The sequence below is a fragment of the Schistocerca cancellata genome, chromosome 4, assembly GCF_023864275.1.
Source record: "Schistocerca cancellata isolate TAMUIC-IGC-003103 chromosome 4, iqSchCanc2.1, whole genome shotgun sequence".
Lineage (NCBI taxonomy): Eukaryota > Metazoa > Arthropoda > Insecta > Orthoptera > Acrididae > Schistocerca > Schistocerca cancellata.
Window position 1 is genome coordinate 253626338 of NC_064629.1, and position 19145 is coordinate 253645482.

Here is a 19145-nt window from a genome sequence, read left to right on the forward strand (position 1 = left end):
ACGAAGAAATCGTCAGAAACACTGAAAAATTGGTAAATATGGAAAAACAGTTTACTACAATCATTGGCAATCTTGTAAATATCGAAATAAATCTAATGGAGGGCGAAAAGAAACTACCTTCTCGTGGTGTTCCCTGGAAACTACCCAAGGTCGGCTAAATCTCTTTCGAAATTTGTAAAATATTTCCTAATGAACACAGACAAGACTATCCGAAAAACCAAGACTTTTCTAGGGAATAATCTCAGCATTCCCTTTGACGGGTTCTCAGAATCAAAATCTGTATGGGCCGACACCGAATACAAAATCTTTGCAGCGGGAATGCATGCACATGGCATCCATACTTCCTCCCTGCGTGAGAAGGTGGCAAACCAGCATGAAACTGATAAAGACAAAGTACCGTAAAAAAGGCCTGGTCGTAGTTTTGTTACCTTTCAACATACGTTGAAACTAATTTCTAGTAACACATGTCGTTGACTACAGCAGCTTTGTTGAAGACGTGGCTAGGCGACCAGGAGCGCTCACTCTTGCTCGCCGCCTGGGTTGTGAGAGATCACCATGAAATGGGACGGTCAGATGTCATTACACAGCGCAGCACGGCCGATTGGTGGCACAGGGGAAGTGCAAACAATGTACTGCCTTCAGAGGAATGACAACAATTAGGTTCGGCGTACCCTTAGATACAAACATACAGTGCATACGGTGCAGTGTTTAAGATGAGAATTCACCTAAAAATTTAACTTTTCTTCTACTTTGCCGATAGCAACGAAATTTTAAAATCCTGCCTATTATGTAAAGTTGTAGCAATACCCAACTTTTAAAGTTCCATAACTACATTGGTTTCCCAGTTTTAAAATTTTAATGTGATTTTGATGGTATTCTTGAAAACCAAGTTTTCGTACTCAGACCAAAGTTTTCACATGCCAGATTTTCTAGGTACGTCCACAAGACATAGTTCAATGACTGTGTCATTCATTCTATGAAAAATATTAATAATTTGCTTCCAGTGTTTATAATAAATTTCAGTACTGAATTTTCTTTAGTTATCGGTCGATAACTGTGATGATAAAATAAATGAATTATAATTTAGGTAATATTAATGCATAGAAGTATGCAAACACATCAGGACTACTTCCCGAAAAAATTGCCTTCAGACTGGTCATATTTATGAGAAAAAGTTGGCATTGAACTCAGAGAAACAAACTTATGAGAAAATGGATTTTAACATTCCCTTTCTGCGTGTATGAGGCTGCTTCTTGTAATTTCAAGACCAGATTAGCCTTTTCTTGAATTTTCTGAATGAAAGCTACTCACAGTCTTCTTGAGGAGGTGCAGTGGAAGGGATTTCTGATTGTAAGTCAACGCCTATTTTCTTGAAGCTTGTTGACTGCACTGAACAGGATTTCAGTGGACTCCCTAAAATTATGTTTACAGTCAACAAGCAAAGGATTTGACTTCTAATGATTTCCTGCCAATTGTTTCGCTTAATTTTTCTTGGAAATCTTGCAACTCGTGTTTCCCAGTTTGTGTTTATGTCAATTTCATAGTAAAGAAGGTTCTGTTTGACGGAGATAGAAATCAAAAATTGTCTTTATCTTCTTTTGCTGTGCTACAGCCCTTACACAGTCCGCATTTCAATTATTTCTTAGACAAACTCAGTTCGAATACGGCCAAATCATTTTGGGATCTAAGAGTAAACACTCCATAGATGGGAAAGCAGCCATTAAATTTTTTTTTGAAAAAATTGAAGTTTTAAGGCGAAGTCTCCTCTCAAAATGGGGGGCAGCTGTTTTTAAAAGAAGGAACTTCAAAGTGGTCAGACATATCAACACAACGTGTCAGTGTAGGATGTCTAGTCTGCAGGTCTTGGAATGGTGTTCAAAAAAATGGTTCAAATGGCTCAGAGCACTATGGGACTTAACATCTATGGTCATCAGTCCCCTATAACTTAGAACTACTCAAACCTAACTAACCTAAGGACAGCACACAACACCCAGCCATCACGAGGCAGAGAAAATCCCTGACCCCGCCGGGAATCGAACCTGGGAACCCGGGCGTGGGTGGAATGGTGTCTTCATACGCTTAGTATTCTATTAATGTGCTTGACATTTTTTGTTTTCAGGAGGAACATATAACGATGAATCAGCAGTCAGATCAAAGTTACCATACTGCTTTACAGCTTGCAAAGGAGGTCACAGTACCACTGATTTTCGGGTTTGTTGACAGTGTGGAAACTCGGCTTCAGCTAGAACTTCTACGGCTACAGTGTGACGTTTTCGTGATTATCGTCATAGCAAAATTGGTCTTGTAGAGTTCTGTATCTTAAAATGTAAATTTTCAGGACCTTATAAGTCTGCAGCTACGATTACGTCGATGTTCAGACTTACGTGTACCTGCTGCTCTTTTTACTGAGTGAAGAGAATGAAATTCTCTCATAGAAGTTCACTGGCAGACTTCAACTTATGAGCTATTCTTCGAATTAGTATTACTCGAAAAGTTGTATCAGACATTGATTCTTTAGTGACAAGCAAAAAAAGTAATATTCATTGTCAATCTTTGTTTTTATGTCCTAAGTTTAAATAAAATGGTAACGAAATATAAATATCTCAATTTAAATTTCGTCCTAAAACGGCAGTCATCATAAAGCTCTTACGGTCGTAAGAAATGCCTCGTTTCTCACTTTGCTGGCCCACGTTCCTTGCATCATCAAAATTTTGAGTGGTATGTTGAATTTCTTTGTCACTTCTCATTATGTTGAATATATTTGTCAGTTCTCATTAATACAACAGTCTTAAAAGTAAATTTGTCAGGAAACACGTTAATGAGCCACCCTAAAGCGATACATGGTTGCTCACTGCTGTGGTGTGAGTGCGAGGGAGCTTGCACGAGCAGCTGTGTGAACTGCTAGACTTCTTTGTGTGCCTGTACTTGCGAATAGCCGGTTTCCGGCAAGAGTCCCAGGCTCCGTGCAAGTGTCACTCCTGGAAATGTCACTCCGTGCAAGTGTTCCTATCACTGTGAAGCGAGGAGGATATGGACAGAGAATAGAAAGAAGAGAAGATGAACCGACAGAATGGGAAGGAGGCGATGGACTAGTAGAAGATGGGATTAAATGTGAGTACATACAAGTGAATTTTTCTGTAAATAACTGTTCAGCGGCGGGTAACACCAAGAGGGGGAACTAGTTTTTCATAAGCAGACTGACGACTAAGGTTGGTCTTCAGTTTAGTGGAGTTGCAGGCAATAATTACTCGAGATTCTAGAGAATTCTCTAATGGCATAAAACCCTGTACCCAAATTCCAGGAGGGACACTTGACCCCTCTTGCCCCCCTTCCTCATCCCCAACCTTGCGGCCACCAGTGATCCCCAGATTTACTGACATGTATTGGTAGACAGAATGCTCTCTTATTCGGAATGACGTAATGTCATTTGCGAGGAATACCTTCCATCAACTAATATGGAAGGCCTGATATGAGAGCATCCCTTGTTGAAATTTTCATATTATTTAGAAAAGGCTTTTGAAAAGTCGATGTATTTCAGACGAAATACAAAGTAAAAATTCATCGATTCTGATAACTACTTTTTATAATTACTATTGATAAATTAAAACAGCGAATAGGTAAATCACCAAATTCCATAATACATCCCCTACACAATATCCAATATCAATTTCATGATCCTCTAATCAAACAAATTTTTTTATATACAGCACAGTAACACTGTTGGATTTTAATTTTGGCGTTATACTGTACTATAGACGTTTTTGTATGTTTTTAGCCTTTCCACCCTAGTTCAAATTAGTTCAATCAAAATATTGTAAATGTAATTTGCATGCGATCAATTCTGGGAAACTTAGATGAAACCCAATATCATTTGGATACGCTGAATTAGCTGTATAATTGCTCTCCAGCATAGCATAAGTTTACGTGAAACTTAAACATCGCACCGGTGATATATGACTTGTTTGACGCAAAGGAGAGGTCATCATAAACCATTAGAATAAAATCAGCAGCCTCAGACTCTGCTTGAGCAGTTGCATTGACAGTCTTGTCACGATATCAACGCTTTGACAGATATATGTATATGTTCAAGATGGCATTGTATTGTTTCTGCATATGGTGAACGGAACAACACTTAGGCTGCGCAATATTTCAATGCATCGTGCTCTTGATACTGTTCATGAAATGAGCAATAACAAAAAAAAAATTGACTTGAAGTGTTTCTTATTTAATAACTTCAGATCTCTTCAGTGTAAAATGAAACTCTAGACCTGCTATCCTGGACGATCAACGTAATGTTACAGGGAAAAGGTATGCTGATTGTCGATGTGTGGTTCTCTGCTGAAGATGAACTAAAGAAGGAAGATCGTTTGTAACGTCCGGTCGACATCAAGGTCATTAGAGACTACGTCAAAGCACGGATTGTGTCTAGGAGGGGGAAGGAAATTTGCCGTGCCCTTTCAAAGGAACCGTCCCGGCATTTGCCTGGAGCAATTTGAGGAAACCAGGAAAAACCTAAATGGTGATGGCCAAAAGCGGATTTGAACAGGAGTGGGGGAGCCTGACATGATAGCTAGGGCAAGGCAGATACGCAGAGGTCCCTCGTCGCAGTTAGTCTGCAGCAGTGGCGATTCTGGGGAACTGGTTGAGGCAGACTGGGTATCACATAAGACGCGGCTGGCCGATAGCCGACAGGCTGGTTCGAGCGGTCTTAAGTACTACTTCTGCTCGCTAACTTGGTGTGAGTTGCGGCGTTAGTGTGTCAGATAAAATTATCTTGAATGAAGGCAATGGCCGGTTGTCGCATTTGGCAGCGGGTCGAGCAGTAGATCTTCCTGGTGACCGGCCTGGTTATTTTACACGAACGGCTGTGGCGCAGAAGTATTTGAATTCCATGAAGCTCGAGGGTCGCTCACCGGCACTTGGCTGACCCCAGTACGTGACCCAATTATTTTTCTGGAGCTCTGTTTCTGGCTTCAAGTCCCATTTAACTGTTTCCCTTTACACTTCCCACGTTCCAATAAAAAAATCAAACGCCGGCCGGAGTGGTCGAGCGGTTCTAGGCGCTTCGGTTTGGAACCACGCGGCCGCTACGGCCGCAGGTTCGAATCCTGCCTCGGGCATGGATGTGTGTGATGTCCTTTAAGTTAGTTAGGTTTAAGTAGTTCTAAATTTTAGGGGATTGATGACCTCAGAAGTTGAGTCCCATAGTGCTCAGAGCCATTTGAACCATTTGCCAAAATAATCAAACACTGAACTTAGCGGCAACACAGGTACAGTTCTATTAACAATTATCTGCACTTCTAATTTCCATAACCACTCAAGCGATCACTTTGTTATTTCCAGAATGCACACTTCCTGTGCGAGTACACTAGCACTTGGCTCTACACAGAGATTTTTGTGCATTGTTCACGTCATCAGACTGCTGCTTATTGATAAGGAGGATTTGGTTCCATCAGGATGGCTTCGTTGCACTGCAAACCGATTTGCTCTTTCCTACTCTCTCCCGTATCTTGTTCTACAAAGTTTACACCAATATGTTATTGCTTATCATTAACGAAAAACACCTGCCGCCCGTTCACTACCTCACCCCCCCCCCTCCGTCCCATGAGCCAAGGCACTGCCTTCGATGGGGTGGGATTCGTGCCTCAGCGATAGGCATAGCCGTACCGTAGGTACAACCTCAACGGAGGGGTATCTGTTCATCGGCCAGACAAACGTGAGGTTTGTGAAGAAGGGCAGCGACCTATTCAGTAGTTGCACGGGCAAAAGCCTGGGTAATTAACCGATGTGGTCTAATAACTCCAAACAAAACGGACTTGATGTGCTGCTACTGTTAATGGCTCACAGCGAGGAGAAAGTACAGCCATAATTTTTCCTGATGGTATTCAGCTCAACTGTATGGCTAAGTTTTGATGGTGTCCTGTTGAGTAAAAGATTCCGGAGGTAAAGTAGTCCCCCATTTGTCTCTCCAGATGGGGCTACTCAGGAGGGTGTCGTCATCACGAGATTCCTTAATCGGGTAGGTAGGTTAGAAAATTTTGAAATGGAAATGCATAGGTTACAGTTAGATATAGTACAAATTACTGACGTTCGGTGGCAGGGGAAGCAGGACTTTTGGTCAGGTGAATACAGGATTATAAATACAAAATCAAACAGGGATAATGCAGGAATGTGTTTAATAACAAATGAGAAATAAGAATGCGTATAAGCTACTATGAACAGCATAGCGAACGCATTATCGTAGTCAAGATACGCATGAAGCCCACACCTACTACTAAAACTAAACCAAACTCCGTCCGAACATCCCATGAAGGCCCAACGGTACCGAACGGCCACCGTATCATCGTCAGCTCACATGCGTCGCTGGGTGCGGATATGGATCGGAATGTGGTCATCACACCGCCCTCCTGGCCGCATATCAGTTTACGAGGCCGGAGCCGCTACTTCTCAATCAAGCAGCTCCTCAGTTTGTCCGACAAGATCTGAGTGCAGCCCACTTGCCAACGGCGCTCGACAGACCGGATGGTCACCCACCCACGAGCTAGCCCAGCCTGACAGCGCTTAACCTCGATGATATGACGAGAACCGGTGTTACCGTAGCGCCAACGACGTTGGCCTCTCACCTCTCACAGTAGTACAAATATGTATGTCAACTACTTCCACCGCTGATGAAGAAATAAAAAAAAATGTATGATGAAGGAAAGAAATAATTCAGATAGTTAAGGGAGACGAAAATTTAGCTGTGATAGGGAACTGGAATTCGATAGTAAAAAAAGGAAGAGAAGGGAAAACTGTAGGTGAATACGCACTGTGGTAGAGGAATGAATGAGAAAGCCTCATGGTAGACTTTCGCACAGAACATAATTTAACACTTGTACTCTTTACATGGAAGAGACATGTAGACACGGCATGGTTTCAGATTGATTATACAGCGTGTTCTAAAATAGTGTCAAATACTTTGAAAGGTGATAGTACTCATCGAAACACGAAAGGTAAGTTCAATAAACATGGGCCCGAAAATGCATACTTTCTGCGATAAACACCTGTCTACAGAAGGTGTTCAACGTGCCGTCCATTCATGACAATGCACCCTCTGCCCTCCGGCGTAAGGAATGACGCTCCCTTTGGAGTGTACTCGGTTGTTGTACCTGCTGGTACGTACTGAAGACGCGACCGTGAAGTGTCCGCACATCGTTGATTGGCGTGGCATAGAACGATTCCTTCTCGTCTCCCCATAGCTATAAGTGTGGAGGACTGAGGTCTGGGGAACGAGCAGGCCAAGATGTGCTCTCTCCACACCCCCCTTCCTTCCAACCTCCGAGCAACCTGCGGTCCTGAAATGTCTGCATCAGATTTTCGCGCACACTACGACGGAAGTGTGCTGGTGCGCCATTATGCCTGAACCACATCCGTATTCTTTGTTGGAATGGCACAGCCTCCAGCAAGGTAGGCAATACATTCATGTAAAAGCCCAGATAAAGCGGCCCATTTAACCCTTGTGGTAGCACATACGATTCTATTAATCTATCGCCAAGTACGCATGCCCATACGTTGATCGAGAATCGATGATGATGCCCTATTTCCTGAACTGCTTTCGGATTTACTTCTGTCCATACATGCTGGTTATGGAAATTCATAGCAGTATGTGTTGTGAACCTTGCCTCATCGGTAAATAAAATCTTGGATTTCACTAGTCGATGTGCGTCAAACCTCTGCAACAGCCATTGAGAGGACCGCCGGCTATCTAATAATCCTGTGATAATAGGGTCTGGAAACGCTGTAGATTATACAGGTACAGCAATTGCTCATGAAGTACACCCCCTCCCCCCCTCCAGATAAGAGAGTGAGACACGCCTTCTGATGTTGCTAATCGTCATACACTGGTTTCTTCCACCGAACGTAGCACACGTTTCTCCATTTCAGGCCTACGGACTGTCAGTCTTCCGAGGTGCAAGGGTACCTGTGTCCCTCAGACGCTGGAAAAGTCCGCCGAACGGCTTATCAGAGGGCACTAAACCATAGCAGAATATCATATCCGTCTTTCCTCTTGTCAAGTAGTATGCTTACATTTCTGACAAGTGGTAGAAGAGATAAAAGTTAAATGTGCCACACCATTTGCAAGTACGAACAGCGCAGTAACAGCAAACACGTAAGTAAATCCGCGTTTGGAAAAAGGTAAAACCCCATGATACGTATCCAGGGTTGACAATACTGTACAATAAACAACACAAACACGACGAAAACTAACGTAGCCTGCAATACAACTGGAACCACACAACTGACTGCAGACCACCTAATGATAGGTAGAGTACTGTGAGTAAGAAATTGTAATATCCTGCCGATACATTTGACGGAGCCCCTATGCAACGACTGTGTCAATATTTGCAACTAAGCATCGTGTAGCCCTTCCTATAAACACGTGTTTATCTGGAACCTTGTTCATTGGACTTACTTTTGTTGTTTTGATGAGTATTACCACTTCTCAAAGTATTCGACCCCTTTTTTTAACATCCTGTATAATGGCAAGGCGAAGATTTCATAACCAGATTTAGGGCCAAATGTGCACTCTGACAACAACTGCTTGGTTATGAACTGTAGATTGAAACTAAACAAATTCCCAATAGGTATGAAAGTAAGGATATGAGATCTGAATAAGTTGAAAGAACCAGAGGTTGTTGAGAGTTTTAGTCGGAGAATTAGGTAACGGTTGATTGGAGCAGGGGAAAGGAATACAGGAGAAGACGAACTTTTAAGAGATGAAATAAAAAAGGCAGCAGGTTAAAAAAAAAGTCTTGCAAAAATCCTTGGATAACACAAGAAGTACTGAGTTTAAATGGTGAAAGGAAAAAATATAAAGATGCAGCCAACGAAGCAGGCTAAAAGGAATACAAACATGTGAAGGATGAGATTCATATGATGTGCACAATGGGTACGCACGAATGGCTAGAGAACAAATGTAACGGTTTAGAAGCACGTTCACCAGGGGAAAGATAGATACTGCCTACAGGAAAATTCAAGTGGTCTTTGGAGAAAAGAGAAGCAGCTGTATGAATATCAAGAGCTCAAATTGCCTGGCAGATTAAAACTGAGTGCCGGACTGATACTCGAACTCGGGACCTCTGTTTTTGCGTGCATGTACTCTGTCAGCTGAGCTACACAAGCACGACTCACGAGCCGTCCTCACAACTTCATTTCTGCCAGTACCTCGTCTCCTACGTTCCAGACTTCACAGGAGCTCTTCTGCGAACCTTGCAGAACCAGGTCCCGAGTTCGAGCCTCGGTCCGCCACACAGTTTTAACCTGCCAGTAAGTTTCACATCAGCGCACAGTCCACTGTAGGGTAAAAATCTCATTCTGTAATTAAGAGCTCAGGTGGAAAAACAGCCCCTAGGAAAAGATGGGGAAAGCTGAAAGGTGAAAGAAGTAAATAGAGGGGGTATACAAGGCAGATGAACTTGATGGCAGTTGCATAGAATTGAAGAGGACGTAGTGGAAGATGAGATAGGACATATGATACTGCGAGAAGAATGTGACACAGCACAGAAAATCGTAATTCGAAACAAGGTTGCGCGATTAGATGACATTCCGTCCGAACTACTGATACCCTTGTGACAGCCAGCCATGACAAAACTGTTCCATCAGGTGTGCAGCATGCATTAGACAGGCGAAATACCCTCAGATTTCAAGAAGAATGTAATAATCACTATTCCAAAGAAAGCAGGTGCTGGCAGGTGGGAATATTACCGTACTCTCTGTTTAGTAAGTCATGGCTGCACAATACTAACACAAACTATTTAGAGAAGAATGGAAGAGTGATAGGTAGAAGATGATCTTGGGTAAGGTCAATTTGGGTTAGGGAGAATTGGAGAAATACGTGAGGCAATACTGACCCTACAACTTTTCTTAGAAGTCAAGAAAAGGCAAAATTACGTTTATAGCATCTGCAGACTTGAAAAAGCTTTCCACGATTTTGACTTGAACACTCTTTTTTAAATTCTGAAGGTAGCAGGGGTAAAATACAGGGAGCTTAAGGCTATTTACAACTTATAAGAAACAGACGACAGTTATAAGATTCGTGGGGCATGAAAGGCCAGCAGTTGTTGAGAAGGGAATGAAACAATGTTGTAGCCTATCCCCGATGATATTCAATCTGTACACTGAGCAAGCGGTAAAGGAAACCAAAGACAGATTTATAGTAGGGACTAAAATTCAGGGAGAAGAAATAAAAACTTTGAGGTTTGCCGACGAAATTCTGTCAGAGACAAAAAAATGACTTAGAACAGCAGTTTAACGTAACTGACAGTGTCTTGATAGGGAGAACATTACCAAAAGAAAAAGAGGGATAACGGAATGTGGTCGAATTAAATCCTCTGATGCTGAGTGAAGAGATTAGAAAACGGCATTGTTAAAGTTGTAGGTGAAGTTTGCAATATGGAGAGCAAAATAACTGATGATGGCCAAGTAGAGAGGATATAAAATGTAGACTGGCGATGGCAGGAAAATCGTATCTGACGAAGAGAAATTTGCTTACATAGAAGGTGGACTTCAGTGTTACGAAGTCTTCTGACGGTTTTTGACTGGAGTGTAACCATGAATGGCAGTGAAAAAAAATTGGAAATTTATGGTAAGTTCTATGGGACCAAACTGCTGAGGTCATCGGTCCCTAGGCTTACACATTACTCAATCTAACTTAAACGAACCTACACTAAGGACAACACAAACACCCATGCCCATGGGAGGACTCGAACCTCCGACGGAGGCAGCCGCAGGAACCGTGGCAAGGCGCCTAGATCGCACGGCTACCCCGCGCTGCAGTGGCAGTGAAACGTGGACAAAAACGGTGTAGACAAGAAGAGAGTAGAAGCTTTTGAAATGTGGTGCTGCAGAAAAGTGCTGTAGATTAGAGGGATAGATCATATAACTGAAGAGGAATACTGAATAGTACTGAGAAGACAAGATATTTGTGGCACAACTTGATTAAAAAGAATTGATCGGTTGATATGACATATTCTGAGACGTCAAGTAAACACCAATTTAGTATTGCAGGAAAATGTGAGGGGGGGGGGGGGGGTATAAATCTTAGAGGCAGACCAAGAGACAAATACAGTATGCAGATTCAGAAGAATATAGGTAGCCGTAGTTATTCAGAGATGAAGAGGCTTGCACAGGATATAGTAGCGTGGAGAGCTGCATCAAATCAGTCTTCTGACTGAAGACCGTAACAACAACGACGACTAACAAGGAAAAAGCATTTAATTCAGGCTAAATCGTTCCTTGATCTGTGGTGATCAAAACTGACTTACATCAACACAATAGTTTGAGCTCTGTTTTTCTGGCGATATTGAACCACGTAAACCTCGCAGTTTGTACACTATCCTTTTGCTCGATATTTTTATACCTTACAGAAAGCTTTATTTACAGCAGTGGACACCCATGCCGGCCGGGATGGCCGAGCGGTTCTAGGCGCTACAGGCTGGTACCGCGCGACCGCTACGGTCGCAGGTTTAAATCCTGCCTCGGGCATGGATGTGTGTGATGTCCTTAGGTTAGTCAGGTTTAAGTAGTTCTAAGTTCTAGGGGACTGATGACCTCAGAAGTTAAATCCCATAGTGCTCAGAGCCATTTGAACCATTTTTTTAGGACACCCATGACAACTGTGCTCTCGTCGTGTTCTCAAGACTAGAGTATGTATCTGAACTTCTATTACCTATTACCTTTTTCTCCGTTTACTAACTACTCATATCACTTTGAGAAATTAATCCCGTGGCCTCGCTTCAAGAGCTCTCTGATACCACCCAGCTACACGTCCTATATCCGCTCCAACTGTACTGTGGAAAAATCCACGTATTTCCGAGCTACAGGCGCTATACCAGCCTCACCTGTGCTATACAATAATCCTGTAGTTCTGTTTCATCCTGCAACGAAGAAAGGCTCTGTATCAGCCCCACAGGTGTCGTACGATGGAAAAAAATCCCTTTAGTTCCTTTATTTCCCAATATCATCCAACATCTGATATATTTTCCCGCTATGTCACTTATTTCACTTGGCTAGTTGTTGACTATGCATCTACCGCTGTCATGAACACAGCTTCTCCAGAGACCTGGAGTGGTCTAATTAATGACCTCAACACTACCGACAATCTAACATCAGTGTGTTGTCTCAGCGCTCTTGCTGTTTTGAGACCATTTCGCACGATGTGGAGAGAGTAAAACCTAACCAGATAATACCGTTGGGAGCCTTTATTGTAGTTGTAATGGTTTTGATTTATCGACGCTGTACCATGGCTTAACCCCTCATGACGATCCAAGTCGTATCAATTAAGTAGTTTCCTGGGTGTCAGATTTTCCCAGTTTTCATCTCCTAATAACCTTGACTTAGCTATGACTATAAATAATACATCATGCCTGTGTTTTTCTAAAAATATGTATGTTATTCCTAGTATCTTACTTACTCATCGTAAAACATTTACATTATACAGCTCTTATTTACAATAATGCTGTATGATTATTCTGACTTATCCTAAATAAATTACCGAAGCTTTCTGGTTATCCCAGGTTTTCTATGCCTTAGCCACGAACTATTTCTCCACTAGCAGGCCTACTGCCCTTTTTCATGGGAAATCCAACATACTATGAGATGTGATTCAGTGCATGGGGTGGAATGCCCAGGTTAACTGTACTCGGTGCATATTACTAGAGGTAACGATTCAGCCTTTGGCCCCTTAACAAACATTACAACATCATATAACCCTAAATATGTGGGAAAAATTGCGAAAAGTCATACCGAATGATGTAGGGAATACCACGAGTGAAAATTAAAGTCAAGGCTGCTACTTACATACCTTGCTGTCCCAGATGATTCCTCAGGTCTCTATAATCCACTACCCTTCCCCCTTCGGAAAGGAGCTGGCTGCTGTGTTCCGGGTGTACATCTTCATCTATCTTCCTGACACCAGTTGTAATAGAAAGACAGGTGCGCTGCTATCATGTGGATGTGTGACTCTCTAGGATCGACATATTACAGCACACGAAGATCATAGTGAGAATATTTCTTTATTACTTCTTTACTAATTTATACAGGTGGGACTTCGCCAGGTAACTGGACGGAAATGGCTGCGGATTTACATGAGGATGTACACAAAAAGTGTCTAATTAACCCCGCTAACTGAAAAACTCACAGCAGTATGTTTCAGTCTTCACGTAAAATTCTGCCATTGGATTGCAGACCACGTAGCGCAGTGTATGGTAGACGTGTACTGCTCATGGAACCACACGCTGAGCTGGCGCCTCCTCTTATGCCAGCGCTGAGTTGTCAGTGGTGGTCAAGGGCTACTCGTGGTGTTCTGCAGCGCGGGGCGGCTGGTAAGGTTGACTGGCGTAGCGTATGGTCACGGTGTTCCAGCTACATGGCGATGGCATTGCCCAGAGTCGAAGTCTGGGCTGACGCTCAAGAGCAGAGGCCGGTGTTCAGCACAATGTTTGCTGCCTGGACTGGGAAGGCAGGCAGAGGTCCGTCATCTGTGAGCCGGATGAGACAATGGCGACGCTGCCGCTCTGGTTGACAGAGACTGGGCGTTACATATTATCCATCGGGCTTAATGCTGCCGGGCTTGTTTGGGCAGGGTTAAACATTGCATCTGCTCGCTGACTTGGAGAGAGTCGCGGCGTTTGTGTGTCACGCTGAATTACATGAAATGAAGACAGTGATCGGCTGTCGTAATTGGCAGCTGGTGGAGCTGCAGATCTTCCTGATTTTCATTACGTGGACAGCTTCAGTAGAAGACCACTCAGCTCGGGGGTAGGTGGCGGGCGGCTGCCTGACCCTAGTTTGTGGCCTAATTACCGTCTTGGCGACCCAACGCTGGCTGCAAGGCCCATTTAACTTCTTCACTTGACAATAACTATATCCACGGAAGTTGCTGATTTCTGAGTCTGCGCTATTTTGAAGGGGGGTTCTAATTAATATCATCTAAAGTTAAGTGTAGGTAGGTCTCAAAATGAGAGAGTTAATTCCATTCAATTGTAGATTATTTATGAACCAGACAGAGGGAATTAATCGAGTGGATGAACAGTGACTGCCAAGTGGCCAATTTTAAGCTTCTTTCTGCCATCCAGAGTGAAAGACTTTTGTATTCCGTCACTTGTCCGGAGGGCAGAGACGTCTTCTCGTTGTAAACTGAGAACGCATTGATTTTTTTATACAGTTACTTCTAGAATTTTCCTATGAATATCTCAATAGTAATGAACTGTTTATAGCAGCGTTTGAATCTTATATGGTTGTATAGAATGGCGTAAAGTTTAAGGAATATTTTGCTGCGGTGTTATATACTATAGCAGTGTGCAAGGATCTGTAGCGTATTGCTATCACATAAAAACAATGAGACAAGCAGAATACTGAATAAATTTTTATCAGTTCCCTAACAAATTCGTATATCCCTACTCTGGATGTACCCAACTGACCACGTGATGTTCTAATGATCATTAACTTCAATGAATAACATTTCTGCTTTCTTGTGTAGCTGACATTGGCAGCCAAACATTTGTGATTCCTAACAATAAGCATGTCTCTCATAGCAGACTCCCGTGGAAACATCTCAGAGACCTCGGAATGTATTATATAAACAGCGCGAACTTGTTCTAGTAACATTTGAACAGAAATTATCATTCACTTTTTAGCTACTACAAAACGTATCTTGTTTCTTTTATCACCAACTGTGATATTATTCTTTATGGGTAACTCTGTTGCACACGTTACTGAATAACAAATTCCAAGCAAACTGCTGACGTAGCATAATACTTCAGAGTGGTGTATACGCAATAGGAAAAAGGAAGATTATGTTTAGCGTCCCGTCGACGGCGATGTTATTAGAGTCGGAGGATAAGTTTGGATTACGAAAGGTTGTGGAAGGAAATCGGCCGCGCCATTTTCAGAGGATCCATTCCGGAATTTGCCTGGAGCGATTGTGAAAAATCAAGGGAGACGTAAATCTGGGTTGCCGGAAGGGGATTTAAAAATCCATCCTTCAGAATGGGGGTCTAGTGTGCTAAATACTGCGCCACCTCGCTCGGTTTGTGTACACACAAGCCAGGTACGTCATAGAAGGCGAAAACCATCTCCACCTCCATTACTTCATAGTCCATTCAGAGTCTATTTTCAAATATTACGGAACAAAAGGTCTGTGGCCTCCGGTGGTTCGTTACAGAGTAATTGCATTTCGTTTCATTTCTTTCCCACATTTATCTTTGATTATGTACTGCTCTGAAAGAATCTGCGCAAGAGTGCAAGTGTATGTGGTATGCACTCTGTATGCTCTTTGGAAACGAACTTGTTCCATTCACTGACTGTATTTGCTGTTGATAAAAGTAGTGTCCACTTTAACCTTCGTCCTAAAAAATGCTTTCAGTACTACTCGGTTCTACCTCGTTTTCTTCCTTTGCTTTTTGTCAGTGGTGATGGCACTTTTACGTTGATATTCAGCAATATGGATAGGTTTAATGATGAAGAGTTGACCGATTTGCTGCCTGATGCATCTTGTGTACAGGCTCAATGAGTACAGTGGAAGGGTGGAAATAAACGCTGTTCACTCGGCGACGGTAAACCATATTACAATGCTTTTGCGTCTGAGTGTTGTTTCATTACTGTGTTTTGTGTAATACTGGTTTGGTAATTGGATATTACAGGTGTTTATTTACTACTTTGAAGGTATTTTCACAGAAACAGAGGTAACTGGTGAAGCAGACCGAGTAAATCATAATAACATTATTACTCCGTAACAAGCAACCAGAGACAACGCGTACCTCACACAAAAATATTCATAAAATATTGCTGAACACCCTCCGAAATTTCGATGCTGAGATTCTGCTTCACTTCGTATTGACAGTTTCTACTAAAATTTGTTGCGTGATTGAATGAACCCCCGGTCTGGCCACAGATATGCGATGCGTAACTTCATGTATCTGAGCACACATAGAACTGAATAAACCTTAAATGTGCCCCAAAAAATCTGCGTTGACCATAGAAGAAGAGCACTTAAATTTGAAAATAGCAGACAGTCACAGGACCAGAAAGAAATATGTTGTAGCAACAATCCTGACATTAAGCTTACGAAGAACGCATTCCTTAGAATGTATGGATACATATGAAACTATCGCCATACGCAGTGTGAACTATGGAGAAACAAGGCCGCTCTCACTATTTTGAATAAAAATAAAAGAAATTTCGCAGTAGTAAGAAATTATCGTGGTCTAAAAGGTATACGTACTTCAGTTTTAATTGTTGTGTTTTGTTTGCCAGTAAATTTTGTAATGCCTGTACAGTAAAAAACATGAACGAAGTCCTAGGAAAAGTCATATTTCTTGAAATAACGGTCATGGAAGCGAGTGTGACTATTCGGTTCCAAGAAGTGTATTTGTTGATAGACATAAAGCTTAGTGGGAAAAAAAAGAAGTGGTCATCGAACCGAAACATTCAGGGATGAAAACGAAACACCATTTGCTCGATCAATGAAACCGTAGAAGAAGAGTAGTTCGCGTCACATTTATGAGGACTGAGCTCATGACAATTACGCCCATATTGAGCTGAACAGTCGTAATCGTACGCGCTGCAAATTTCACTTAAGTTTAAAATAATATTTTGGTTTAGTCTTATTCTACTGAAAACTTTTCGCTTGATGACTTTAATACGAGTTTTTGCTTATTTTAATCTATTTTCTCATTACATGGTGACTTGTATTTAATTTGGTTTAATATTTGCATTGAATTAAAGTTGTGTTGTCACATAAATGACTTTTTGGAAGTTACAATTTCATTCATATAAAACCTTCGAAAGTTTAAATGAACGTATATTCTTATGGTATTAACTGCTATAATTATATTAAGTAACGTATCTCTTAGCATGAAGAATGTTCCAGTACCACCTTCCCTGTCACTGCCCTCGACAAGTGTTGCCCTCTCTTCCGTGTGACTTGTTTAATTCCTTTAGCCACTCCGTTTGCCTTCCACTAGGTATCTTGGATTCTTTCTTCATCCGGTGCACTTTCCTAGACTTACGATTCTCATTAATTCTCTTCAAATTCCTATACGATTTTAATCTTTTTTTCTCAATCGTGGTCTCCTTATGTGTAATCTGCTGCCCAATTTCACTGCTTACCTTTGCATTTTTGTTATACCTATCCGAAATCACAAAAACTTGGTTTCACCTGTTTGCATCCACCTTTTCTTTCACTGCCTTCATGATACAGTTTTCTGCTGGGTACGACAGAGCTGATAACATCTTGTTTCCTTTATCACCTTCTTACTTTTCTTGGTGACGTAACTGTTACTTGTCAGTTCTCTCATAACCATCGTCACGCTGTCAGCTTCTCTCGCACTGCCCGCTACCCATCTGATTGCTTCTGTGTTTCTCCTTCTAACATAGTTTTGTTGCAAATAGCGAAAAATAGAAGTGGATAAACATTCGATACTGGTGGCAGTGCACGGAACAAAAACCGGGTGTAGACTGTTCTTTTCTAACGGGTCCAAAGCTCTCTGCGCAAGCAGGAAATGTTGTTGCTCTTGTTGTTTGTCAACCAGTTTGTGGTTCCGAACCAACAGCTAACATTTAAAAACTGAGTTAGATGATAAGGCAGATTCAGTAACTGTGTCGGAGGATGATATTAAAGATACAGAGGACCAGAAGAAAAGTGTTTTCACCATCGTTCAACGTGAGTTTGATTAATCTGAATCCGTACCCGACGTGTTTCTCCACACAAATGGACTAAAAGGACAATCTGACGGGAACTTCGGAAGATGTAATTAATATTTCTTCAAACAATCTCCACAGAGGATGAATTCCAGTGCCACCAGTGCGACCGAGAGAAGAGTAGAGAGCCATTATACTACTAGTGAACAACAATCAGCATTATATATTCTTGATTACTCTTAACGCATCAATTGGTTCTTACATTATCCTTCACTAACGATTTTCAAAAGCTTATTACTTGTTGCCAAAGTGTCATGTGAAAAATAGACGTAACTGTGAACTCGAATAGCGCTAATCAGTATGTCTCTTGTATTACTAAGTTTTTTATTTTGTTTTATTAGACCATTCGTCAAAACATTAGACGCGCATGTTATTTCCTGTGTAATATTCGACTTCTCGAATAGGTTTCATCTCGACGCTCCACACCTCTCTCTAGCATTAGTTTCTCCATCAGTATGCTGCTAACCTCCCCAGTTTTTAACGTCATCCATCATCCCAGCTTTCTGTTTCGTCTCCTCTTCCTTGCAATGTGCCTTTCGATAACTGTTCGTTGTAGGCTATGAATTCACAGTTTATGTACCATTCTAACTTCTTTGCTTATTAATATCATTTCTATTAGTTTTCTTTCCGTCCTAAATCTGAGAATAACTTTTAATTCCTCATTCTGTCAAACAGTTCACGTCAACTAATTTCTTTCAGCAGTTCCAGTTCACATATATCCAAGTATATTTCCTCTTTCCTTTCGACTTTCTGTGACTGAGTGTCACAAAATACTACATTGCAGCCATATCACATGATTTAACTCATTATGAGTCCCACCGGAAATCGTTTTGCAAGCAATAAAGCTTTCAGTTTTCAAAAGATCTTTCACCCAGAGACATTCCATTTTTTTTATTTTCTCCAGGGTGTTTCCCTTTTCTATCACCAAACTTCACAAGCAGCTAAAAGATTTTAGTCATTCCAAGAGCTTTCATTCAAATGCTGTTTTTCATGGAATAGAAGAGTGAGCTGAGTCTCTTCACCTCGATCTTTCCCACATTTCTTCTCATTTATTTGTCTTTTACCACATACTCGTCTCCCTCCAACATAGACTGTAATGAGTCCTTTTATTCTACGAACACTACTAGAGTATTTGCGTACTTCATTGTACAAACCGTTATTCTTCCTTCCGCTGTACCTCTTTTCCTTATACCATCCTACCTGTTACCTCAGTGCCAGTTCATGATGTCCATTCTCCCTCTGTAAAATCACAGTATCAGCCATCTATTCTTTCAGTATTTACCAATATATTTCAAGGGCTTTAAGGAGATGACCTGAGCAAAGTAGGTGTAAAGCCTTTTCCAAACCTACAAAATTGATGTATACATCAGTGTTCACTTGTATCATTCTTTGTCAAAACATCCTCA

At 41.7% G+C, this 19145-nt stretch overlaps 1 protein-coding gene across 1 annotated transcript in view; it reads right to left on the reverse strand.

The window, feature by feature from the left end:
- Positions 1-19145, reverse strand: part of LOC126184067 (agrin-like) — a 159346-nt gene that overhangs the window by 39677 nt on the left and 100524 nt on the right. The window lies entirely within an intron of this gene.